Genomic DNA, 17,482 nt, shown 5'->3' with positions numbered 1-17,482 from the left:
TTTTCGCTTTTTTATTTTTAAATATCCATGTTTTTTATTATTATTATTATTATTATTATTATTATTATTATTATTATTATTATTATTATTATTATTATTATTATTATTATTATTATTATTATTATTAGGTATTAATAAATACTTTTCTTTAAATGCGTATAAATATATATATATATATATATATATTTATATTTTACTCACTTTATTTTAATAGTTTATTAATAATATGCTTGTTTCTTTTGTATTCCAATGAAATCATCATTGTTATTATTATTAGTTTATGTTCGTATATATTTACATTTATAGTACGTATACATATTTAATATATTTGTATATATCTAAATGATATTATTACTAGTTCTCTTTTATGAGTATATATTACTCAAATGTTTTAGCATTACATATGTTTTTGTGTTCTTAATACTATACTTTATATGTATCATATATTTTAATATTTTAATATTATATTACACATGTATATTTCATATCACTTTATGTATAAGATATATTCTCGTATACCCTTATATATTATACATATGTTTTAGCATTTTTTATGTTTTGTTATATATTAGTATACATATTTTATTATACATACCTATGTGTGCTTTTTGTTTTCGTATATCATGCCATTCATTATTATACTTTATTATATAATTAACATCCGTGTTTTATCGTACATATGTATATACATGTGCTCTTTATTTGTATTATTTTCGTATGTCATATTATTTATTCTTATATTCATTATTTTCATTATTGTCACATATATGTTATTATTTGGTGTACATACATTATTATTATTGTTAATATAAATACACTTTTATGTTCATAGTATTCCTAATATATATTATGTATGTACATTTATACTATGTGTATATATATCTAGTATGCATATATTTAGTATCATTACGTGTATGTCTCTGAGGCCTTATATTTTCATCATCTGTATGGTTCAAAAATATATATAATATATTTCTAATATTATCACTACCTATACGTATATGTTTTATGTGTATATTCTTAATGTCATTCTACATATGTATATTCATTACGTGTTCAGTATTCAATATTGTGATCATATCTAATTTTATACGTATTGTTAGTATCTTTAAAAATTTTTACCATATTACGATGTTCGTTTCAAAATGTTTAAATTCTTCCATTTATTTATTCTAATTTACTTCACGTTATTTCAAAATCCCGTACATGTTTTGCTAATTAATTTCAATAATCAAGGCAATATATCGATTTAACATTAAGTCATCGAGTTCATCACTATGTTGGGTGAATGTCAATTGACTCGTGTTAAAGCGATATACCATTCTCAAAAACCGGAATAAACCAAAAATTTCTCGTCTTTTTAATCGGATTACAATTAAATTTACACTAAACTCGTATTTTTTGAAAATTAAGACAACACGTGTTTATGAGATACCAATTTTGGGCGTCGCGAGGGTGCTAATACCTTCCTCGCGCGTAACCGACTCCCGAACCCAAATTTTTCTCTGATTTTAACATAGACCAAAACTCAGCCTTTTATTTATTTTAAGAGATCTATGGTGTCCGATCACACCTATAAAAAGGATCGGTGGCGACTCCCTTTTTAATAAAATTGAAAGTTGGTTTTCAAACGTTTAATAAATCGCCACAATTAGCGACCCCAAAACTAAATTTTTTTTTACGTCGCTACACTCTTGTAATTGCTTCTGCATTTCTTTCTGAATTTGTTCAAGTCTTTGATCCATATTCTTTGACTTAGCGCATGTATCGTAAGGATATGTTGCTTCCAGATTTTCTTTCTCTTACTCTCTTTCTCCCTATTAATTTTAGCTAATTAGGGTCTTTCTATAAATTTGGATGCATATGATGCGATGAGATGTAAATGCATGAATGTAAAAAGATATCGCTTCTGATTCAATTTCTTTTAGAAAACGTTATTTAAGAAACAAAAATCTTTACACAAAATGGATTACAAGTACGCCTTTGCCCTCAGGCCCAAAGTTTTAACCCTATTCAATAACGAAGCTAACTCTAAACCTCTATTTGACACTAACTCATACTTTGTACTTAACATATTAGCTTGCGCCGCCAGGTCTTGCAAATGATCAGCAACCTCTCGAATCTGTGCTATACCTTCTCCCATGAGGTAGTTCCTATCTCTGACTTGATCCTGAAAATGGTGAAGCTCTCCCTTCCAATGTTCTTCTCTTGCCTCGAGCTGCTCAATCCGTAGCTCACAGTCTTGTAGTGCTGCTTCCAACCCTCCAATATTGTGCTTCATTTCCTCGATCTTATCCAGGCTTGCCTTTAACTCGACCGCAAAGTTACGACTTAGGTGATGATGAAGGGATCGTCCCAGCTCAGTTACCTTAGTTTTTAATCCTTGATTCTCCTTCTCTAGGGCCTGATTACACGACTGCATCTCTTGGAACTTCTTCTCCTACTACTCGGCTTTGGCTCTTTCTTCTTGAACCTCTTGTTGCCACTGTTCTGAAGACTTCCTCAATCCAGCTCTCGTCAATGATAGTTGTGTCTTCTTATACTGTGTCTTCAAATCATCTCGGTCTTCCTTAATCTTTCTCTTTTCTTTCCTTACTTTTTCGACCTCGATTTTCTGAACATCAACGTCTAAGATTAGGAACATCTTTTCCTCCTTGAGCCTCTCTATCTTTCTTCCAAGCTCCAAACTCTTCCTTTCTAACTCTTGATTTATGACCTCTAACTCTGATGGAATCACTCGTAAATTCTCTGCCATTGATCGAGCAGCCCTCAAACTCGGTCTAAGGATGTTATCATTGACCCTCTTACCAAACCACCCTTTGTATTCAAGAGTTGACGTCGGACCTTTAGTCAGAATCTTCACGTAGTAAACCTTTTTCCAAGCCTCGGCAATTTCTCGCATCTTCTTCTTATAGTGTTCCCCTTTATATGAGAAGTCACTCTGAGCTAGCCCTTGTGTTGTGGGTATAAACTGCTCCACCTTGTATTGCCTTAGGACAAGTAATGGTGTATAACCAACGACTCCCCAAATTCCAGGAAGAGGTACCCAATCAAAGCTTCCGCATCGATAAAGAATTTCGCTAGGGGTCATTCAAGGGCTTTCCACATAACATCTTCTTCTCAGAGGTTCTGAAGTATTTCTATCCACCTTTCCTCTGTAATGTCATCCCTCCTTGATGTAGCTACTGCTTCCTTTAGCGAAGAATAGTCTTTGAAGAACACTCGACACAGAACTTTATCTACCTTCCAAAAATGACTGTGGAACCAAACTAACAACAACTGCGCACATCCAATGAATCTACCTTCACCAGCTCTCCGACATGCACTCAAAGATCTAAACGTCTCGCTAGGATTGCAGGCACAGGCGTGTTCTGTTTACTAACTCGATCGAATAGATCTGCAACTGCCTCATCTATGTGCCCCATAGCTTTTGGGAAAATCATCAATCCATACATACTTAAGGCCAAGACATCAACCGTCTTCTTCACATCTGGGTATGCCAATATCAAATCCCTCAAACTTGCCCACGTAATGCATTTGCTATCACCCTTTTGTTGGATTCGAGCTGTGGCCCACTATTCACTCACCCCTGTAATCATCATTAATTTCTTCACGAAAGTTAGGGGATTAGCAGCTCTAACATAAGCTTTGTTACCTTGAATTTTTGGGCAGCGAAGCAAGGTCGTATACTCCTCCAAAGTAGGGACTAAGTCTACCTCTCCATACGTGAAACAACTATAGGCAGGGTTCTAAAATTGTACCATAGCTCGAAACAGATGTTTATCTACCTTAATGTCTAGAAAATAGGGAAGATCTCCATAATTCTGATAGAAAAGTTGCTTAGCCTTGTCATCCCATTGGGCCCAAATGTCTCTCAACTCCTGAAACTCATTCTGTGTCAAATTAATACGAGTGAAGTCCCATAACTCTGAGGTATATCCCTCGGTAATACTATCTCTTTTCTCTAACTAGGTTTTCTCTGACCAGTTACAAACAGAGGCATTGTCCTCTACTTTATCAAGATATTCATTCCTCGTTACAAAACTTTCTAATCTAGAAATCGAACCGTGAATCGACACCTTTAAATGTTGAGTGACATACAATGATAGCAAAATAAAGTAAGTCAGTATCATATGAAAGTATAACAAACAAGCACTTATAAGGATAGCTTACTAAAGGTTATCACTCTACTCCCTTGGGTAAGCACTTAAATCTCACTATATGCGTTTCAATTCTAAAGCAAGGGTACCTGAACCAGCAGATTCCTCGGTCCTCACCCATTATAGGCTCATATAGACCAAGTTCAGTTCAGGGGGACACATTTCCCTATGGCTATGCGGAGATGAAAATCTCACGAAGACATAGGTACAGTACCCCGAAAGCAGTCCACTAGCTCATACGGAGGTGAAAACCTCACGAAAGCGTAGCTTCTCACTCCCACTTAGGGGTGCGACCACAGCGGTCATGCAAATGCAATGTGTGCGGAAACAAGATAACAAACATATGCAGCAAACATATGTAAAAAGATCAATATATGTAAAATTTTCCAAACTTCCGAAATTAAGACAGAAAATAATCAATTTCTTGGCTTGACTCTCTTATTGTTCCCCAGTGGAGTCGCCAAGCTGTCGAAACCTCTTCTTTAAATGGGGAGGGGTATTTTGAAAACAGGAGTCGCCACCAGTCTTTTAAAGTGTGATTGGATCACTTTATAAAACATTTTGGTCTACGAAATTATGAGAAAACGGGCTTAGGAGTCGGTTATGTACTAGGAAGGGTTAGCACCCTCGCAACGCCCAAAATTGGTACCAAATTGAATAGTTTTGTCCTAATGTTAAAAGCTTGAAAGAATTTAGCAATAAAATCTCTTTTAAAATCGTAATAATTTGAGTTGAAAATCGAAATTCTTTCATCCCAAAAGAATGCGAACATCACATCCAGCGTGATTGGATACGATATTCTTAAACTTTTGTAACTAAAAATCATCTTGTAATTTGTAAAATCTATTAAAAGGATACTTTAGATATTTAGACAAACGGGAAATCGCAACCCAGCATGTTAAGGCACTATTTCTCGAATTCCTAAATACAAAAGACATTGCCTTATTTTTTAAGATTCCTTTAGATTAAATGAAATATAAAAATTTTAAAAGAACGATGATGCATTTAACCTATTACAAAATATCAATATTGGATTAATTAAACTACGTATTTTAACATTTCATGCAAATATAATGTTGAAAATGGTAAATATGACATAAATCACACAATATAATTTACATTCCATACATACATAATCACAAATGACATGAATATACACATTATCATTTCATACAAAAGTACAAAGCAGCAAGAATAATGAATATTAAACATACATAATAATATTTCATGCGAATATATTCTTAAAATAATAACATAAAATGATCAATTTGCACGTGAATACATAACAATAAATAAATAACATGATAAATAACAAATAATTTATAAGATGAAACTAGCGTGTTAAAACAATACCTAATAAAAGAAAGATAAAAAAACAAAATGAAAACAATAAAAAAATATTAAGCAATATATAAGTAATAAAATATTTTAAAATATATATTATTTAATATAGTAGCTTGATATATTTATAAAAAAGGATGTTAAATTAGAACAAAATTTTGTAGTAAATTTTAAATATAGACATTAAATATATATAATAACAATATATGTATTAGTTTATAATAAGTGACAAATTTAATTTTTTATACTAATAAATAATAAGTAATGAAATAATATATAGTAAAAGGAAGATAATATAGGAATAATATATAATAATATATAATATGTGATAAAAATATAAATAAAATATAATGAAATATAATAATATGATAACAATCATATAAATAAGGATAATATATATACTATTATTTAATAATAATTAAAAAATTAAAATTTTACACAATTAATGAATAATAAAATAATACATAATTTATAATAAAATAAAAATAAAAATGCAAGGAATAATATATGTAGTAAAATATATAATGTATAACAAAATTTATAAATAATATGTATAATGTAACGCCCAATTTTCGGAATTTCGTGAATGTTGGCAAAATTTCATGCTTTGATTTTGTCATTTGTGAGTGAAATTATGAAATAGGACCTATGTGAAAATGTTTGAAAATGCTATAGGCTAAATTGAAATGGCCAAATAAATAGGAGTGCAAAATAGGAGGATTTGCATGACAAACCTCCCATTTTACATGAAGTGGCTAGCCATCATGTTGTTGTAGACAATATGAGCACTTGATATCCATAATTCATGGTACAAATTGATAATGGTTAGGTAAATGTTCCATGATAATGGATTAGGTAAATATTCCATGATAATGGGTTAGGTAAATGTTCCATGATAATGGATTAGGTAAATGTTCCATGATGGGCATTTCATGTCTTTTGTATTAAAGAATTAAATGGATGAAATATGAAATTTTATTAAAAGAAAAAGGGGTGAAAAGAACAAAGTTTTGTCCATCTTTGTTCATCATAGCCTAAAGTTAGAGAAGAGAAAAGGAGAGGAGAAAGCTCTTGAATGTTCGGTCACTTGGGGAAGAAAATTGAAGGTAAGTTCATGGTAGTTTGCTTCTATCTTGATGTTCATGAGTTCTTCTTGATTCTACCTTAACTCTTGAAGCATATTTTGGTTTTTGGTTGTGTTGTGAGCATTTGGTCATGAATTAAAATGAAGGAAATGGTTGTTGTTTCATGTTCTTTTGATGAAAAATGGAAGATAGGTGAAGTTGAGCCAAACAAATGAACATGCATGTGCCTTAGATGCTAAAGGGAAAAATCGGCTAACATGTTGTTCTTTAAAATGATGAAATGGAGATTATACTTAAGTAAAATCATAGATATGTGATGATTGATTGGTGATATACATGTTTAAATAACATGCATGCAAGTTATGTGTGAAAGAGTGATTTGGTAATAAATCTGCTTGGGACAGCAGCAGTAACGTGAATTTGGAAAATCACCATAAATTGTGGGAGATGAGTTAGAAGCTGCATAAATTATGTAATTAAAGATTAATGAGTCTAGTTTCAAATGGAATAAACGAGAACATATTTTGAATTCTGTACAATGAGAAATTTGATTCGTAATGAAGAGTGGTCAGATTAGTCAAACAGTGAAACATGGGAAATTTTAAGAAAAATCTGGTATTGATTGGCCATACCAAAAATTCTAAAAATTTTATGGATAGAATATATATGAGTCTATTTTCAGGGAAAATTAATGGAACTTGATTTGGAGTTTCGAAGCTCCAGTTATAAATAATTTAGTGACTGTTGCTCAGGAAGACAGCTTGCAGTGAAATTTTGATTATGTGGTAAACATTGACAAAATTTTGTTAATGAGTTACTTATTGTTTTCTTATAAGCTTACTATGATCTGTAGGTGTGGTTGGCCGAATATTGTGAGGGGTTAATACATAGTTCGTATTTGAATAGTTAGATTAACGTGTTAGTAATCAAATTGTAGGCAGTTCATGTGTGGATCTCGTCAGCATATCGTCGCAAACAGGTGTGTAACTAACACCCTCTTTCTTAGTCTAGATCGGCAAAAGTCGAAAATCCGAAATGCCGAAAACTGGTATTTTGTAGATTTGCGAGTGTACGAATGCTCGTGAGGTAAATCGATTAATGTTTTTGGTAAGCTGCAATGTTTGGACTGCAAAGTGCATGATTTACGTGCCCTCGATATTTTTGGGCTTAATGGGCCAAAATTGGAATGATGGGCCAACGGCCCAATTCGGTAAGAACCCTCGATGCGTGATTCTCGTAGTACGTTAAAGGTAGGAATATGCATGAAAAACCCTAAAATAGATAAATTCTGAAATACCTTGTGGAAAATTTACGCTTTACCCTTAGGAGATAAATTACCAAATACCCCTAGGGTTAAATTGACTCAAATGCATGTTTGATCGTTGTTATTTCTTGCATGCCATGTTGTTATTATCGATGCATGGGATTGAGATATTGACGGAGGAAGTACTGAAAGTGGCTTGTCCACGTCTTGGAGGCTTTGCCTCAATTTATTGTTAATCGAGCAAACAATGTCAGAAGCTGTGGAGTGTTAAATTTGGGTGGGTTGAGCTATCCTCACATGGAGTGTATGGTTGGTACGGGTAGAGTGTAGTGGTTGGTGGGTTGAGTAGTTTCCCCAAATGGGCTTGCATATGTTATTGATGTTGCATGTATTTTGAAATGGCCTAGGGCCATCATTGTTATCTGAATAAGGGCTAAGGCCCGCTTTATTGTAATCTGAAAAGGGCTCGCCCAATACCACTGTATACTGAATGGGCTTAGGCCCAATAGGCTTGAGTGACTTGGGCTTTGAATGGGTTTTCCTTACACACCGAGTTTCCCAAACACACCCCTTTTATTTTCATCCACGCAGTAATCCCCAACCATAGTAGGCTTGAGTCGTGAAGAAATTGAGTGGCCACCCGCTCGAAAGTTTGATTTTCTTCCTGAACTGGACATCCTTTTATTTACGTTTGAAGTTTTGGGTTTTAAATGTAATAAGGCCGCTTAATTATTTTTGATGGTTTTAATATGTATTACTAAGATAGGTATTACTTATTTTAACTGTTGAAATTGGATAGCTTTAGGGTGCGTTTTCAAAAACAACAATTGATATCAAAATAACACGACAACAAGCAAAGCTTCCGCAATGAAAGTATTTTCCAAAATTAATCACTTTTCCTAAAAATGACTTAATCAAATTGGTTTCCTAGAAATATCCATGACGTTAAGGTGTGGCAATGGCGGTATGCATGTCTAAGATTGGATCCGAAGGGAGCTTGGTATTTAAGCAGCCTTCATGGCTCACCTCCACTGTTATGGATACCTACCTGGTGCCCAGCTTCCATTCACTTGGTTAGTTTGACAAAAGTCGGCTTTTTAAAACACTAAAAAGGGAACATGGGTTTTTTACTTCAAAGTGGCACTTCAGATTCGGCCTTAATGACTGGGCCGGGTTTGGGGTGCTACATTTAGTGGTATCAGAGCCTAGGTTGCAGCAACTCGGCTGTGGAATGGGTTTACAAAAAAACAAAGATTTTCAAAAATAATTTTTTTTTTTGCAAAAAATGCGATTTTCAAAATTTAGATCTTTTGAATGTGGCATTCCGAATCTCCGGCCCAAGCCTGTAAGTATTACTCTGAACTTTTCTGAATATTTTCCTAAATTATCGTCATCATCAAACCCTATTAGGATACTCTAGATAGGATGATACTGAAACCATAGGAAAATCGATAAGAGATCGAAATTGTAGCTAGACTTGATTCTGCGAAAACAAACTCTAAACTACTGTCTGATTCATAAAACATCTGTAATAAACACTGGAATATTAATTAATGCATAAAAATTTGTAATCAAGATAATACGATATGAGTACAAGAGCCGTTCGTGGAAGAGGCCGTGGACGGGGCCGAGGAAGTGCTCGAGCGAGATCTTCGTCTTCGGGACATATGCTGGCGGTGGATGTACCAGTACCACCGGCAACAGAGGTAGAGTCTCATGACCGCGGTGCCGAGGATGATGCCCTGTCACAGGCAATGTTTCGTGTTCTGGAAAGGGTTGCCGGGGCAAGTACGGGCAATAGAGTTCGGGGATCTATTTTTGAACGACTTCGGGCTAACGGAGCGGAGATCTTTAGGGGTGTGTCTGGTATAGCCCCGAATGTGGCGAAATATTGGTTGGAGGCCACAGAACGGATTATGGACAACTTGGACTGCTCTGAGGAGATTGTGAGTGGGGTATCTGTACTAAGTCCTTTGGGTAACTCGGTTAGGGTAGACAAACTGTATAGGGATGTACCCTTAGAAACTCAAGGTAGGATTTTCCCTGGAGATCTGATGGAGTTATCGTTCGGAGAGTTTGATCTCATTTTGGGAATGGACTGGCTTGTTAAACATAAGGCGACCCTGGATTGTGCTGCTAAACGAATGGTGTTAAGGACCACAAAGGATGAGGAGGTTATGGTGATAGGTGAGCAAATGCATTATTTGTCCAATGTGGTATCGGCATTAAGAGCCGAAAAGTGGATTCGGAAAGGTTGTGAGGCCTATTTGCCATTTGTAAGTCAGTCGGAAGAGGAGGGACTGACAGTGGATAAGGTTAGGACCGTAAAGGAGTTCCAAGATGTTTTTCTAGAGGAGCTTCCAAGATTGCCTCCAAACCGAGAAGTTGAGTTTGGAATAGATTTGTTGCCTGGAACGGCGTCAGTGTCCATCGCACCGTATAGGATGGCACCAAAGGAGTTAGTGGAGTTAAAGGCTCGAATTCAAGAGTTGTTGGATAGGGGCTTCATTAGGCCAAGCGTGTCTCCATGGGAAGCACCGGTGCTATTCGTGAAAAAGAAGGATGGTACGATGCGGATGTGCATTGATTATCTCCAGTTGAACAAACTGACGATTAAGAATAAGTATCCACTGCCAAGGATTGATGATCTGTTCGACCAGCTTAGAGGAGCTTATGTATTCTCCAAGATCGACCTTTGATCTAGATATCATCAGTTAAGGGTCAAGGAGGTAGATATCCATAAGACGACATTCAGGACTCGGTATGGTCATTACGAGTTTCTGGTTATGCCATTTGGACTGACAAACGCTCCTGCAGCATTTATGGATCTGATGAACCGTGTGTTCCAACCATTTTTAGATCAGTTTGTAGTCGTATTTATTGACGATATCTTGGTATATTCTGAAACTGAAGCGAAACATGATGAGCATCTCCGTATAGTGCTGCGAGTGTTAAGAGAAAAGGAACTCTTTGCGAAGTTCAGCAAGTGTGAATTTTGGTTGAGGGAGGTAACATTCTTAGGACATATGGTCTCTATCGAAGGGATTAAGGTGGACCCTCAAAAGATTGAAGCAATTTTGAAGTGGAAGCCACCTAGGACGGTGTCGGAAATTCAAAGTTTCCTAGGGTTGGCAGGATACTACAGAAGGTTTGTGGAAGGTTTTTCTGTGATGGTAGTACCTCTGACAAAACTCATAAGGAAATGAGTACCGTTTGTATGGACTGAGAAGCAGCAGGAAGCTTTTGAGAAGTTGAAGAAAATTCTGACTGAAGCACCTGTGTTGATTCAGCAGGAGTCTGGGAAGGATTTTAGTGTGTACAGTGACGCATCACACGTGGGTTTGGGCTGCGTGTTAATGCAAGAGGGTAAGGTTGTTGTATATGCATCACGACAGCTTAAGCCTCATGAGGGGAACTATCCGACTCATGATTTAGAGTTGGCAGCAGTGATATTTGCACTTAAGATTTTGGTCTACGAAATTATGAAAAAATGGGCTCGGGAGTCGGTTACGTACGAGGAAGGGTTAGTACCCTCGCAACGCCCAAAATTGGTACCAAATTAAATAGTTTTGTCCTAATGTTAAAAGCTTGAAAGAATTTAGCAATAAAATCTCTTTTAAAATCGTAATAATTTGAGTTGAAAATCGAAATTCTTTCATCCCAAAAGAATGCGAACATCACATCCAGCGTGATTGGATACGATATTCTCAAACTTTCGTAACTAAAAATCATCTCGTAATTTGTAAAATCGATTAAAAGGATACTTTAGAAATTTAGACAAACGGGAAATCGCAACCCAGCATGTTAGAGCACTATTTCTCGAATTCCTAAATACAAAAGACATTGCCTTATTTTTTAAGATTCCTTTAGATTAAATGAAATATAAAAATTTTAAAAGAATGATGATGCATTTAACCTATTACAAAAGATCAATATTGGATTAATTAAACTACGTATTTTAACATTTCATGCAAATATAATGTTGAAAATGGTAAATATGACATAAATCACACAATATAATTTACATTCCATACATACATAATCACAAATGACATGAATATACACATTATCATTTCATACAAAAGTACAAAGCAAGCAAGAATAATGAATATTAAACATACATAATAATATTTCATGCGAATATATTCTTAAAATAATAACATAAAATGATCAATTTGCACGTGAATACATAACAATAAATAAATAACATGATAAATAACAAATAATTTATAAGATAAAATTAGCATGTTAAAACAATACCTAATAAAAGAAAGATAAAAAAACAAAATGAAAACAATAAAAAAATATTAAGCAACATATAAGTAATAAAAATTTTAAAAATATATATTATTTAATATAGTAGCTTGATATATTTATAAAAAAGGATGTTAAATTAGAACAAAATTTTGTAGTAAATTTTAAATATAGACATTAAATATATATAATAACAATATATGTATTAGTTTATAATAAGTTACAAATTTAATTTTTTATACTAATAAATAATAAGTAATGAAATAATATATAATAAAAGGAAGATAATATAAGGAATAATATATAATAATATATGATATGTGATAAAAATATAATAATTTAATAATATGATAACTATCATATAAATAAGGATAATATATATATACTATTATTTAATAATAATTAAAAAATTAAAATTTTACACAATTAATGAATAATAAAATAATACATAATTTATAATAAAATAAAAATAAAAAATGCAAGGAATAATATATGTAGTAAAATATATAATGTATAATAAAATTTATAAATAAAATGTATAATAATAAAAATAATATAATGAATAATATTTAAATAAAAATAATATATACTATTTTATATAACTAATATTTATAAAAATAAATAATATATAAGGTATTTAATAAATAAATTATGCAAAAATATTTAAAAGGATTAAAATTAAATAAAACTAGGGTTCTAGGGCTAATTTTAAAATAACAAAAAATTTAGGCCTAATTGGAACGCATTCAAAACTACAAGGACTCATGGGCAATTTGCCCTAATCCCATAAAACGACGTCGTTCCTGAATAGGCTTTAATAGCCATTAGGACTAGATTGAATTAATCATAGAAGACTGGGTCAATTTAAAATAAAAACAAAATGAAATTGTAAAGATTAAAAATGCGGAAGGACTAATTGGGCAATTAGCCCATTTAAACGAAAACACGCAGATCTCATCTGGGTCTCGGGTCAACACGCGGATCCTGGGTTTAAACGGTGCCGTTTTGGTACTTATCAGATTAAGCAAAAACAACACCGTTTCTATTATGCTATTTAAGTCAGTTTTTTGGGCCAAAATTCATTTTAGAAACTGTTTTTTAAAAAAAAACTTTCAAACTCTCTGAAATGAGAGAGGAAAGGGCAGTCCGTGCTCCGGTCTCCAATTGCTGGGCAGCACACCCACGCGCCACACGCGCCACCGTATGCGGTGGTCAGAAGGTTAAAAACTTTCGTCTTTCCAGGCGAAACGCAGGTAACCTCTTCCCTTTTTTAAATACTGATGTTTTTTTTTTAAAAAAAAAGAACTCATACATGTAGAACAACAGGAAGTAAATCAAAAATGTAACTGAATCACCTTTTCCACAATGAAATTGTTCGTCTCCTTTGTGTATATGTGTATATCTGTTTATATCTGTAAAATTTGTGTTCTTTTTATTGAATCTGTGTATATATTCCAAAAAAAAAACCGTAGTATTACAAAAGATCAATAAGGGGTTTTTATAACCCTCTGTTACATTTTAGGAAAGAATCCTTTGATTTCTTTCCCTATTTGTTTCTTTGGTTGCTGTGGTTTCTTTTCCTTTTTGCAGGTACCAGCGAGGAGGCTAGTAATAAACGGGCACTGACGACGGCACACCGGCATTGATTCAGGCGTCGATCATGGCGTGATACGGAGCCTGGAATCACGACACTAATGGTGGGTTACTGCGAGACGAACGGATGCGTCTGTTGGGGTGCTTGCAGCGCCTAGGGTTTTTGAAACCCTAGGCCTTTCTGTCTCCTGTTAACGAATTGGGCCACTTGGGCCCTGTGTATTTTGGGCAGCACTTGGGCACTTGGGCTTGGGTGTAACCCGGTACTGGGTAGTGTAGGCTGATTGGATTTTGGGTTATCAGTTGGGCTGTTGGGTTTTGGGTATTTGGGCTAAGGGTTTTGGATTTTGTTAATAGACTGTAAATGGACTTTATTTTAATAAATTTTTGTTTTTTTTATTTATTTACGGGCCCGGGTAAATTTAGGTTATTACAACCAAAACAGATCAAATGTTTTTTTTTGTAACATTTATTAATATAGTGATTAAATAAACATAACGTAAGCATACTTCAAGTATTAAATTGGAACACAAAAATTAAGTAATATATATATATATATATATATATATATATATGAGAAGGCAAATTTTAAATTAAATTTAAGTTGTGTGAACATGTTTACTTAATTTATTTGTTTCGTATTTAATAAAAACAAATAATTGCAATTAAACCTTAACTAGTAAAAATAGAATGATGAACATAAGGATGAGTAAGTTTACAGTAAAAATAAATCAAGGTAATCTTATCCGACGATGATGATTGGATTCTTTTATTAATTAATTTAGAAGTTTACGTTAAAATGAGAAAGATTAATATTTTATTTCTATTTTAAAATAATGCTAAATAGTTTTCAAAGTAATATTTTTAATTTCTTGCTAACATTATTTTTCCCATAATTTTGTCATCTTAGTAAATTAATTAAAAAAATTGTTTGGAAGTGGAACAGAAAGCAGTAGAAATATTATAAAAATGTATAGAATGGGGGGTGTAAGATAATTGAATAGCTAAGTGAGGAGGTCGGAATGTAGGAAGAAAATGATGAAGATATTCCGTGACAAGTAACATATTAAACTCAAACAGAGTTTTTAATCACTTTTTTAGAAATTACCATCATTTTGCACCTATAATAAGCTTATTGTACCATTAGATGGTTTATTTCACATTCAAGCATCATAATATTGATTTTCATTCAATTAAGTCCACAAACACATTTTATTATATGCTTTGCAATAGATTATTCAATTTTTTGGCCTATTTATCTCACTTGAATTTTTTTTAATTAAATTACTCCCTCCATGTTGTAATTAGTTTAGGTAAGGTTTCATTTCTCATTAAATCTCTCAATTGCGTTTTAATCTCCTTTAAATTTGAATTTTATTTAAATAATATTATCAATTAATATCTAATTAATAGAATCAATAAAGTATAATTCATTTAATAATAAAATTAGATTCTTTTACATTTTTGTTACACGCATTTGGTAATAATTTTGACTAAAATCAAATACCAATTTTTAATTAAAATAAAATCATCATGCAATACAAACTATTAGAGAAACTTATTTAATTTTTCCTTAATTTCCTTTTTTTGCACAATCAATTAAGAAATTGAATACATCATTCATATCAATAAAAATAAACATGCAATTCAAATCAAATTAATCACTTTGTAGTTATAATATACATAATTTTAAATTAAGTAATTATGATAATAAATTAATAAAACTAATGAAAATGTAATACCCGGATATTATACATTCAATAATGGAATTTAAACTTAATTTAATTTCAGGAAACATGAAATTCGTAATTTAAAATCCTAATATATTGAAATTATTTTCCTCCTTTTCTTAATATTAGAATGAGAAAAGTTATTGTATTTTCTAAAAAAAAACCTTAGATATTCCATTCTTTTTACAAATTTAATTACAAAATATATTCTTTAAAAATTTACAAAAGTTATAACCAAATTATAAATCATGCACTTATCTCATATATATATATATATATATATATATATATATATATCATAAAGTTCTATATAGAAAAATATAGATGTTCACATCACAGTTTTTGACATGTAACACCTCCATTTAAAACATTTATTTTTAATTTGGATAAATTATTCTTTTGCTAATTTCCTTTAAAATTTTCAAGTTAATTTTTTCATGCATTTCGTTCAAAATCTTTTATTTGTTAAATATAAAATTGATTTTAAATAAATTATCTCTTTATTTTAATATTTTACTTAATTAAATTAAAATTTAATGTTATAATATTAAATTATGAAACTTAAAATATAATTTTATTATAAAAGAAGCTCAAAATATAATTTTTTAAAAAATACATATTATTATCTTCAAAAGAGACACAAAATAAATATAAAATTAAAAAATGAATATTAACAATTATAATATTAAAACAAATTAATTTAGCAATATATATATATAAAATAAATAACCTATAACATTATTTAAATTATATTAATTAGTGACTTCAAAAACTTGCCTTTGTTTACCGTTGATGCTTATTGCCGACTTCACCGCAAGTGATGTTGATCATTGTTTAGATGTTTACCAGAATCATATCCGACATGGCAATTTAATTACCCATGAATACGTCACCCAGCACAAGGACCGGAGTAACATGGTATATTTCCATTGCCAAAAAAAAAAAAAAAGTATGTATGGATGGGTATAGTACAAGGGAAGGAAGCAGCATCCATCATGTATTGTGTTTTATGCAAAATGAGGTGACTTATGATGTGAGAATGGTTGGTTGGACAAGCTTGCAGTGAAGACTTTGATCCAAGTAAAACGACGAAAAATAAATGTGAAGGAGAGAGCTCAGTCATATCGATTGCAACTTATGCATTTCATGCATGCATGGTAGGTATTGAGCAAATGCATGTGCAACTTCATACGAATGCCTAACACTTGGCCCCCAACAAGGTGCTGTCTCCCCTCCCTTTAATCTCTCTCTCTGTCTTTTTTTTTTTTGTCTTGTCTCATGTCTTAATCTTTACAATTTAATAATGTCTACCATTCTATTACAAGACTCAGTAAATTCTTTCTTTGGCAGTCGCTAGTAGATTCTCAATTATTTCTTTGGTAGTCCCCTAAGTAAGTGTAAAACTATAGTTCTATGCGTACACCAAATTTGTGAAGAGATTCAAGTTTAATATAAAATTACAAGCAACGGATGTGGGATAAATGCCACTTTAAAGTCATTTGTCAGTCGGTAAGAAAAGTCACAGCTTGTTTCGACAAGTGTTAGATTGGTTGTCTTAGTTTGCTAAGATTTATCAGTACATAATTGATAAGAGGGAAAAGCTGAATGTTTAAGGGACAGCAGGGTGCATAAGAGCTGTTCCTTTTATAATGGAGGATGTTAGAGATACAATTGTTACCCAAACATCAATTTTCAATAATCACTATCATGTTCAAAGCGAGGCAAGGTTAGAAGTATGACGAAGGGTATATAATTTTAAAATTTCCAATAATATTAAAAAAAAGAATATTAAGAAAAGTTTATAAACTATATTATTTAATTGTAATTATAAAATATATTTAATTTTTTAAAAGAAAATTAAAAGGCCTTCGGACTTAGGGGCTAGATCGAAATTCAGGCAAAGTTAAAAGTTTTTACTATCCTAACTTGAACCAATAACAAATAATTTAGTTTTGAATATTATTAGTATTGCAAATAATATATGAGTTTTTCTTCTCAAATTTAATATTTAGATCATTATTAGTGTTGCATATGTATAATTTTAATATTAACTAA

Source organism: Gossypium arboreum, chromosome 10 (genome assembly GCF_025698485.1).
Source record: "Gossypium arboreum isolate Shixiya-1 chromosome 10, ASM2569848v2, whole genome shotgun sequence".
NCBI classification, from domain to species: Eukaryota; Viridiplantae; Streptophyta; class Magnoliopsida; order Malvales; family Malvaceae; genus Gossypium; species Gossypium arboreum.
Note: the sequence above shows the minus strand (reverse complement) of the source record.